Below are 10019 nucleotides of genomic sequence, written 5' to 3'. Positions count from 1 at the left end.
AGTAGGAACCATGAACTAGGCACTCACTATATGCCTTTGGCCGCAGGCTGCAGGGGTTAGGAAGACAGATTCCTGGACCGGATTTCAGCTCTGCTTCTTATTCTCCCTGTGATCTTGGGCAAATGGTGCAGTCTCTCTGCCTCAGTTTTCTCATCTGTAAAATGCAGGTGATACTATCAGAGAGAGCAGACTTGTGCCTGGTGTGTGGCTGCTCCCTCTTCAGCATTCCCTGCCAGTATGCCCTTGCATGGAATCTACGAGATGGATGTGATTACCATACCCATTTCTGGGGTGGGGGGGGTCGAGGCGTAGGTGGGGTCAGTTAACCTCCGTCGCTTGGAGGCGAGGCTCAGATTTGAACCCTGATGATCTAGCACGTGGGCTTCGGTCATGAGGGTGCCATCCGAGAAGGAGAAGAGCACAGAGGGGAAGGCACCGTGCCCACTCTCGAGGAACAAGGGAGGCGGAGCTCACCCTCTGCTGAGCATGGCTGGGAGTCAGGGTTTGGTAGATGTGTGTGGGGTCGACGCCTTGGTTTTGTGGACGGATCTGCTTTGTGCCAGGCGTTTTCATAGCACTTTATATCTCAGGTGTGTTGGATCATTTCCGCTGTAGATAGAGGGCCTTCAACTTGGCTCCAGGGCAAGTATGACCCAGCCAGGAAGTGGTGAGTCAGACACTGCCCTCCTGGGTCTCTAAGATCCCAAGCTCCTGGCTTCTTCTGGCCCAGCCCACTTCACTCTGGAAGCTCTGCCCAGAAATAGGTATGGTCAGTTGGCATCCCTGAGCCTGGCAGCCTTGGGGGACCCCGATCAGGGGGACGCTGCCTGGGCTGCTCCTGTGGACACAAACACCCTCTCCTCTTTCACCCCTGACCCCTGGCCCAGGCAGATACAATGCAGTGAAACTGCCCCCGGGGTGTGCTCTCGACAACGCTTGTTACTCGAAGGGGGGCTCCTCTAGCCCGTCCACTCCATCATCCTGTGCTTTGTGCCGCTGAATGGGAATCCCCCAAATTCAGGTGAGCCGGGAAGACGGACTTGTAACTGAGCCTGGGCCAAGTGCTCCAGACATCTCCAAGGAAAGACTTTTTCCCTGCGGTCTCCTTGGAGTTTATGGATTGTTGTGAAAAATCCAAAACCCGGCCTCGCCCGCAGAGAAGCTGGGATGTGAACCGGGGCGGGGAGGATGAGTTCACTGGTAGTTGTGGATCCCTGCCAGGTGCCACGCGGCCTGTGGGACACACATGCCACCAGAGGGAGGCGAGAAAGGGGCAAGAGTCAGCTCTTGGCGTCAGGGATTTCCAGGGAGAGGCCCGTCCCGGAAGTGGATGGTTCAACCAGGCACCTACCTACCACGGTGTGCTTCTTCCTTTAAAAAAAAAAAAAAAATCCTTTTTAATATGATTTCAGACTTCCAGAGAACTCGCTGCAAACACATCACAAAGAATTCCCTTATACTCTTTCCCCAGACTCCCCAAATGTGAACACTTCGCCACCTGTGGTTTATCCTCGTCTCTTTTCTCTCCGTAGCTACAGGCATAGAGAAGAGACCGTGTGCATGTTCTTTTTCCAGAGCTATTCCCCAGGAAGGTGCAAACATAACATGTCTTTATTTCTAAATACTCCGTTTATTTCCTAAAAACAAATGACAGCCTCATACAATATAGTATCGTACAATATAATTATCAAAACCAGGGAATTAACACTGATACAATTTCTTTTTTAAAAAAGATTTATTTATTTTGAGAAAGAGTAAGAGAGTGCATGGGGAGGGGAGCAGAGGGAGAGGGAGACTCTCAAGCAGCTCCCCCTGCTGAGCCGGGGGCCTGATTTCGGGCTTAAGATCAAGACCTGAGCGGAAATCAAGAGTCAGACACTCAAGCGACTGAGGCGCCCCCTGATGCAGTCTTATCATCTGATCTACAGTCTTTATTCAGACTCACTATTTGTCCCTACTATGTCCTTTACAAACAAAAGGAAACTCTGTGTCACACGTGGCTTTCAGCTGTCAGGTCTCTTCAACTTCTTTTCATCTGGAACATTTCCTTGGTCTGTCTTTGTCTTTCATGATGCTGACATTTTTTTTTTTTTAGATTTTTTTTTAATTTATTCATTTGACAGGCAGAGATCACAAATAGGCAGAGAGGCAGGCAGAGAGAGAGAGGAAGGAAAGCAGGCTCCCTGCTGAGCAGAGAGCCTGACACGGGGCTTGATCCCAGAACCCTGGGATCATGACCTGAGCAGAAGGCAGAGGCTTTAACCCACTGAGCCACTCAGGCGGGGCGATGCTAACGTTTTTTAAGAGAACAGGTCCCTTATTTTACAGATACCCCTCGGTTTGGGTTTGTTCCATGTTTCTTCCCAATCAGGTTAGGTACTTTCAGCTGGGTCATGGAAGGTATGTTTCATTCTTCCCAATGTCTCCTGATCAAATCGATGATACACACGGCCAATTTGGCCCATTCTAGCGATGCCGACTTGGATCACTGCCTCAAGGGACCCTGCAATATTTTAAAATTAAAAACAGACACATTAAAAACAGAAACACTTGAATTCTAGTATCCCCTGTCCTACTCCCAGATCAAAAGCCACAGATAGCCCCTCACCAGATTTTAGGCTTGCACAGAGTTAGCGTCTGGGTTATCTATCGCTGCATAACAAACAATACCAAAATACAGGGGCTTGAAAGAGCAATGATCTTATTGCTCCTGCTTCTGGGGGTCAGGAACCCCAGCTGGGCAGTTCCTTCTTTTCACATGGTGTCGGTTGGGTCCACACACATGGCTGCATTCTGCCGAGAGCTTGGCCGGGGGCTTCAGGATCCAAGGTGTCCCCATTCACAGGTCTGGTAGATGGTGTTGGCTGCCGGCAGGGGGGCTTGATTACACTCTGGGTGGCCTCTCCAGCAGGATTGCTTGGGCCTCTTTATATGGTGGCTGGGTGTCAAGAAAGTGGGAAAATGGAAGCTGCAAGACCTCTGGTGGCTGCGGCCTAGAAGTTGACCAGACTCCATTTTGCTTTATTGGAAGCAAGGCAGGGGGTCAGCCCAGATTCAAGCCGAAGATGGGAGCAGGGGCAGCATGCACTGCAAAAAAGCAAGTGAGGGGGCGCCTGGGTGGCTCAGTGGGTTAAAGCCTCTGCCTTCAGCTCAGGTCATGATCTCAGGGTCCTGGGATCGAGCCCCACATCGGGCTCTTTGCTCTGTGGGGAGCCTGCTTCCTCCTCTCTCTGCCTGCCTCTCTGCTTCCTTGTGATCTCTGTCTGTCAAATGAATAAAATCCTAAAAAAAAAAAAAAAGCAAGTGAGGTAGGAATAACTTCCTCAGCCATCTTGGGAAGCAGTCTACCTCCGCTGGGGATAGCACACACCACGGTTACCTGCTTACTCACCCGGAATGTACAAGAGACCTAGAAATGAGGGACGGGACCCTAAGCCTTTGCCACGCCTTTCCCAGAGGAATAGCAGTCCCAGTACTTGGAATGTTTCTTACTCTCCTTTTCAATTCACTGCCAATTCCCCAAAGCCTTTCCTAGGCGTCTACTATATGGCATATTTATTGAGCACCTACTGTGTAGGCAGGGCTCAGCGTGGAGGGTAGGGAGACGAAAGTGAGTTGGTCCTTGCCCGCTGGGAGCTTCCTGCCTACAGATAAAACTGACCTCTAAACAAACCTTTGCAGGTCATTGCCAAAAAATAGGTGCGCTGAGAGTGGAATGCAGGAGCGGGAGCTGGGGTGGGGGTGGGGGCGCTAGGGAAAGGACACAGAAGGGGCAGTGCTGGGGTTGACTCCTAAAGGAGCAGGTAGGCAAGCCAGGCAGCGCGGACAGGCTAGGGTAGGCGGCAGGTGCGTTAGGAACCATCCTCAGCTGGGAATGGCTGTACACAAGGTGTCCTGTGGCCCAGAGGAAATGCATAAAGATCATTCCAAGGGTGTAGTCATGGACTAGAACTCTACAGTCTACCGATGTGGGTGCTTCTCACCTCCTTCTCTTCTTCCCCCAAGAGAGATCTTTAGTCATGTAGACTCTGTAGAACGCCATAGAACCCAGACAAGCAGTGAGGCGTGTGGAAATGCAATTTGAAAACTAGACTGAAAAATTTTTTTAAAGATTTTATTTATTTATTTGACGGACAGAGATCACAAGTAGGCAGAGAGGCAGAGAGGAGGAGGCAGGCTCCCTGCGGAGCAGAGAGCCCAGTGAGGGGGCTCGGTCCCAGAACCCTGGGATCATGATCTGAGCCGAAGGCAGAGGCTTTAACCCACTGAGCCACCCGGATGCCCCTAGAGTGAAATTTTTTGTATGCAAGAATTGAATCTTTGTATGCATGTAAGTCTATGAAGGAGTTACATATTTTATACGGGTTACATATTTTTATACACGTGCACAAACAGTCCTGAGGGAGGTCGCAGTTGTAAAAAGCAATGTATTCCTGCATAATTAAATCCTCAGATAACCCAAGCAAACCCTTGCAAGGGGGGTGGTGAGCCTGTCTCTTTATCCATTACAATGTCGCTAACATGTGGCGGATAGCACACCACCATTTCAGTTTCACTCGGGCCACTTGGTTTTGAAATGATGCAATTACGGATGTCTTTTTTTAAAACGGGAGAGATTTGCATTATTCCACATTTTGCACCTAACAGGAGGCTCTATTTCATACATAGTTTTATACGGCAGCACTTCCAATGCGCAGTTCTCTCTCATTTCATATTCTCGTTAGACCCAATTAGACCCAAACGCACGAGAGAAGCCCCTCGTTGGAACCGTGGGCTGATCTTCAGTTCCGGTCGAACAACACGGCAACGGACAACTTGGGTTTTGGAGTCCTTGCCGCTTTCTAGCTTTCTGCCCCTGAGCCATGCGTTTTTATAAAAGCTCCCTCTGAGCCCCAGTCTGCTCATCCGAAAACAGTGGTTGCTAACAGCCACCTCCAGTTAGACGGAACAGGTAGGAAGCTTCTTAGCACAGGGCCTAACTCATTGTCAGTGCTCAGTAACAGGTGGTCCCTGTGCTATCACCTTGGCCTCTGTGTCCCTACTTAGCTGCTTGCATTTGGTTTTCCTGCCAGACTGTGAGTCCCTCGAGGGCAGGGCCTGCATTCCCAGGGTGCTCATAGTCCCTGCCCAGCACACAGAGCAGACCCCGTCAGGGCGGGTGGTCCACTGGACCCCACGCCACACCCCGCACTGAGACATTCTGTATTCCCTTGGGGCTCTTAGCCACCTTCCTTCTGAGTTCAGTCCCGGGAGCTTCCTAGCTGTCTCTGGGCAGGGGGTGGGGTGTGGGGGGTGTAAAGCCTTACCTCCTCCCTTCCAGCACGAGGTGCGCAGCCCCCCACCAAGTGTGCCCCACCCTACTGCTCCTGGGTAAATGGAATCTGCTGACAAAAGTCATTTATCGGTTAACCTGAGGCACCCGGGACTCAAAGAGGGCGGATTTGCATTTTAAAAGACCTCGGAGGAGCCAGGGTAATGCTAAACACAGAGAAAGTGCTCTCGGATGCTCATGATAACGAGGGCACTGTGGAGACCGGGCCTAAACTTTCCAGGGACTTCCAGAAATGAGAATAATCACCTACTCACTCAACCAACAGAGGACTGGTGCTGTCTTCCCAATTGTTGGTTTCTGACTCTTTCATGAAGGCTGACAAAGACCAGACCTACTATATTTCTGACTCTATCTTGCCAAATCCCCCAACCCCCAGTGGGAGACATGACTGTGATCTCCGTTTTGTGGGCCAGTAAAGTCCTGCTCAGAGAGGTTAAGTGACTGGTGAGATAACACACAGCCTACAACCCACAGAGCTGGGATCCAGACAGCTCTGTGCCATAACAAGGGCAGTGTTCCTTCCCGCATCTCTCCCTGGGGCAGAGGCTGGGAGACCAACTCAGAGGAATGGAATGTCTGACATCCCTGGATCTCTCCGACTCCCTCAGCAGCCCCTGGGAGATCTTGACTCAGTCCCCTCAGCCTCACTGCTCCGGCCTGCCTGCTCCACATCCGCCAGATGTCTCAGCAGTCACTGAATATACCTCCTCGCTGAACGTCTCCTCCTCCGTGCTTTGGTACACACTGTGCCTGAGTCGGATATTCCCTTTCCCCCACCCCCTTTGCCTTGAAAATTCCTTCATCTCCTTAATGATCTAGCTCAATGCCTCCCTGACCCTGTGAATATAACTCATGTCCTTATTTTCTCACCCATAAAGTAAGGCTGACACATACCATTGTACAGGCTGCGCACTGCACAACACCAGAGGCACCATTTGCATAGACCACCCTGGCACTCTCTAGATGTTTCTTTACTGGAATTGTATCTGTTTATAGCAGCAAGCCTGAGGGTAGGGATGAAGTCAACGATCAGCTCCATACCCACTGCCTAGCCCACGGTCTAAAGCTCAATAAATGTTGAATGAATGAATGAGCCCTATAAGACATGACTATAACATACAGAGAGCACAAACACCCCTGATCTGGCCCTTCCGAACAGGTGTCTCCCCCCCCCCCCGCTGTAGTCGCCCCACTACTTATTCCCACAAGGCCACGGCTGTTCAGAGTGCTGTTGGAAGGCCTCTCTGGGGATTTCCTTCAGAGCCAGGTTCCAAGCCACCCAAGTAACCCCCGCTCATTATTTTGCAATCACGAGTCTTTTATCACCCAAAGTGATCCCAGCCAGCTCCATCTTCTACCTTGTTCATCAGACCTGGCTCCATTTAACTTTGGGCTCTGTCCAGAAATCCAGTCCCCTCTCTAAGAACGACAGCCTGCCACCACGGCGGACAGTCAGAGCAAACTGCCAAGGCTCCAGAGGCTAATCAGGGCCTGGCTCCCGCACCATGCCGTGCCCCGGCAGCCTGGCTGGCCTCCCAGGGGCCTCCTTTGAGAATCACACTTACTTTGTTATAGACATTTGGGTGTGCTGATTTTCACAGGTTCAAGTCTGTGAAATTCGGGCTTGTCAGGAACTCACCGAGCATGAGTTTCCTGAGCCTTCACTAGGTGCACATTTTTATAAATATCATCTCACTTCATCCTCACAAGCATGCCGTGGGATGAAACTAACTCTCCCCATTCTACAGATGAGAAAATTGAGGTTCAGAGAAGTGATGATGCTGGCCAGCTGCTTTATTGGCTCAGTGGGGTGCTGTCACCAGGGATTAGAATTCAGACCACATTAGCTAGCCCTTGGCTCTAAAACAGGGAAAATTCATCTCAAAAACTTGAACTCTGTTGTTGTCAGACACCACAATTCTTCAGCTCTGTCTAATTTATCCAAGAGTGTGGGTCACAGAGCATTTTAATCTGCTAATTCCCGCCCTGACTCAGTCATCCATGTTCGATACATTTCTAAGACACCGAGGATGGGAAAACTCAAGCCAACTTACTGAGCACTCACTCGCTTTGTGCCGGGCTCCTCCATGTTTCTAGATCAGGGGTCGGCAATCTATGGCCCTTGGGACAAATCTGGACAGACACCTGTGTTTGTAAATAAAGTTTGATTGGAAGACAGCCACCCCCCTTTGTTGACAAAACACCTACAGCTGCTTCTGTTCTGGATAGCAGAGGCGAGTAGCTGTGACCCTGTGACCTCGAAGCAAAAAATATTTTACCCTCTTACCTTTTACCAAAAACACTGGAGACCCCAGTTCTAGAAGACATGGGATGTTTTTCTGAACCTCCCAGCCTCCGAAACCTCTTATCATTGAAGAATCGCCCATCGAGTGAGGCAAAGCACCACCCTGGCACTCTAGATGTTTCTTTACTGGAATTCTATCTGTTTATAGCTGCAAGCCTGAGGGTAGGGATGAAGTCACCATCAGCTCCATACCCAGTGCCTAGCCCACAGCCTAAAGCTCAATAAATGTTGAATAAATGAATGAGCCCTATAAGACATGACTATAACATACAGAGAGCACAAACACCCCAGATCTGGCCCTTCCAAACAGCCCCCATCCCCAGCTGTAGTTGCCCCGCTTCTTATTCCCACAAGAATAAACCTGTTCTAGAAGCTGAACATAGAGATACTCACTATAGTGGGTTGAATGGTGGCACCCAAAGGGGGTGCCCATGTCCTAAACCCCAGAACCCGTGAACGTGACCTTATTGGGTGAAACAGTCTTTGCTGGTGTAAGTTAAGGATCTTGAGATGAGCTCTTTAGGGTTGATCCAAAATGGACCCTAAATCCAGTTAGTGTTCTTGTAAGAGACACAGAGAGAGAGGAGACAAGGCCAAGGGAAGACATAGATCCGGGTGTGGCAGCCAGCAGAAGCCAGAGGAGGCAGGGAAGAGTCCTTTCTTCCCTAGAATCTCTAGAGGAAGAGGGGCCCTGCTGGCCCTGCTGGCACTGTGATTTTGAACTTCAGACCTCCAGAATTACACATAATTCCATTGTTTTAAGCCACCTGGTTGTTGGTGATTTGTTCTAGCTGCTTCATAAACAAATATACTCATGGCAGGTGCACAGACATGTGACTTGGCTCCACCAATCAGATGCACCTTCTGAGATCACGTGGGAAGCTCCCGGTGGGAGGGAACAAGACCCACGCCCTCCCCGGTGCCTTCTAGCGGCTGGTGAGGCCGCGGGCAGCAGGTGTGTGGTTTCCCGTGTGTGCAGTTTTCGTGGCCTTGGCCAGTGTCTAGAGTTGTTGGTGAGGATGGAGCTGCGCTGGAGGGGACAGTGACAGCATCTTCGCCATTGGCCTGTTTCTGGGGTGATTCGGGGGTGTAACTCTGGGCAGCCTAAACTTCAAGTCTGAGCTGCCAGCTGGAAATTCTGCAAGCTACCCCCTATCCTTTGGGTACTTTTTTTTTTCCTGATAAAATTAGCTGGAGTTGGTGACTGTTGTCTTCAGGGCTGTGCTGGAGACACTCAGGCCAGCCAAGGAGATCCAGTCGTTCACTCCTCTTCCTAGCTCCTTGCTCTGTGATGTCGTGTTGGTGGCTTCAAACCAGCTGCGACGGACGGACGTATTTACACCACGGAAATCGGCAAGTGCTACAAACCAGAGTTCCCTGTTTCTGAAGAGCTGATTTATCAGCAATCCACAGGTTGTTGCCAACTAAAACTCTGATTGATAGCCACAGACGATCTCATTTCATCATCCGTGTCTCCAGCGGAGAAGAAAGATTTGATAATCATTTTTCTACAACGAGGAATTCAAGAGCGATGAAGTGATTGTTCGAAGTCATACATCTGTGGGGTGATACATCAGGGACCTGAACTTCTGATTTCACATTCAAAAGAAAGCATATGACCACTTTTCTTGAAGGTGGAGATTTAAAGACAGACTGCACTGGGAAGCAAACAAACACACAAAACAAAAATCAGGCAGACCTTCCTGGTACCCAAGGGACACTGTCTGGCCTCAAGTCACCCAAATCACCCCATGTCTTGGAGAAGGGCATGGCGGGTGGGGGGGGGGTTCCTCCTGGCAGAAAGCTGGCAGGTCAGAGCTCAGGTTCAGGGGCATTTGGACTGGATTTGAAGCACAGCCTGGTTTGCAGTTCAAACTCCCTTAATGCTGTCAGTGTAGCAAAGGACAGCCTTCCCCATTTGGAAGGGAAGAGATTGCAGGTACAATGAACAGGCTTGAGGGAGGCAGACAGTCTCACCTTGATGCTTTCAGAGTCCAGAGCTGGTGCTGTGGGCGCTGACAGATTTACCATTAGCAGGACACATCGAGAGCCTCTGTGCCTCATCTCCAGGAGAGAGATTTATAATGCCTACACAGCTGTTGGAGTGTAGCTCCAGCCAGATCCCGCAGTCTGGGAGTGTGGCTGTCTGAAGACAGCCTCACTCCTGCCCACTCCACCTGGAAGCTTGGACCTGGGGAACAATGGGAAGAATCCTGTGGATGTTCTCCGGCTGGAATCACACTGTTCTGCCCCTTGGCCTTCCCCCCGGCACACGTTCTCCCTTGTAGGGAAAGCCATTTCCTGGCCTCTGCCCGGAAGACGGGCAGGTGCACCAGAGAAGCAGCAACACCCACGGTCACCGCCATAGGAGGCCTAACTTGA

General features: G+C 50.6%; 1 long non-coding RNA gene across 1 annotated transcript; it reads right to left on the bottom strand.

The window, feature by feature from the left end:
- Nucleotides 1-7127: 7127 nt before the first annotated feature.
- LOC101688178 lies at nt 7128-9810 on the bottom strand. Its single transcript, XR_199475.3, has 3 exons — nt 9615-9810; nt 8031-9295; nt 7128-7477 (listed from the first exon to the last, which is right to left on the bottom strand). It is a non-coding gene; the product is annotated as an uncharacterized LOC101688178 (long non-coding RNA).
- Between the last annotated feature and the right edge of the window lie 209 nt (nt 9811-10019).

Source organism: Mustela putorius, unplaced genomic scaffold (genome assembly GCF_011764305.1).
Source record: "Mustela putorius furo isolate JIRA1106 unplaced genomic scaffold, ASM1176430v1.1 tig00537248_pilon_pilon_pilon, whole genome shotgun sequence".
In the NCBI taxonomy this organism is placed as follows: Eukaryota; Metazoa; Chordata; class Mammalia; order Carnivora; family Mustelidae; genus Mustela; species Mustela putorius.
Note: the sequence above shows the minus strand (reverse complement) of the source record. Positions and strands in the feature narration are given on the sequence as shown.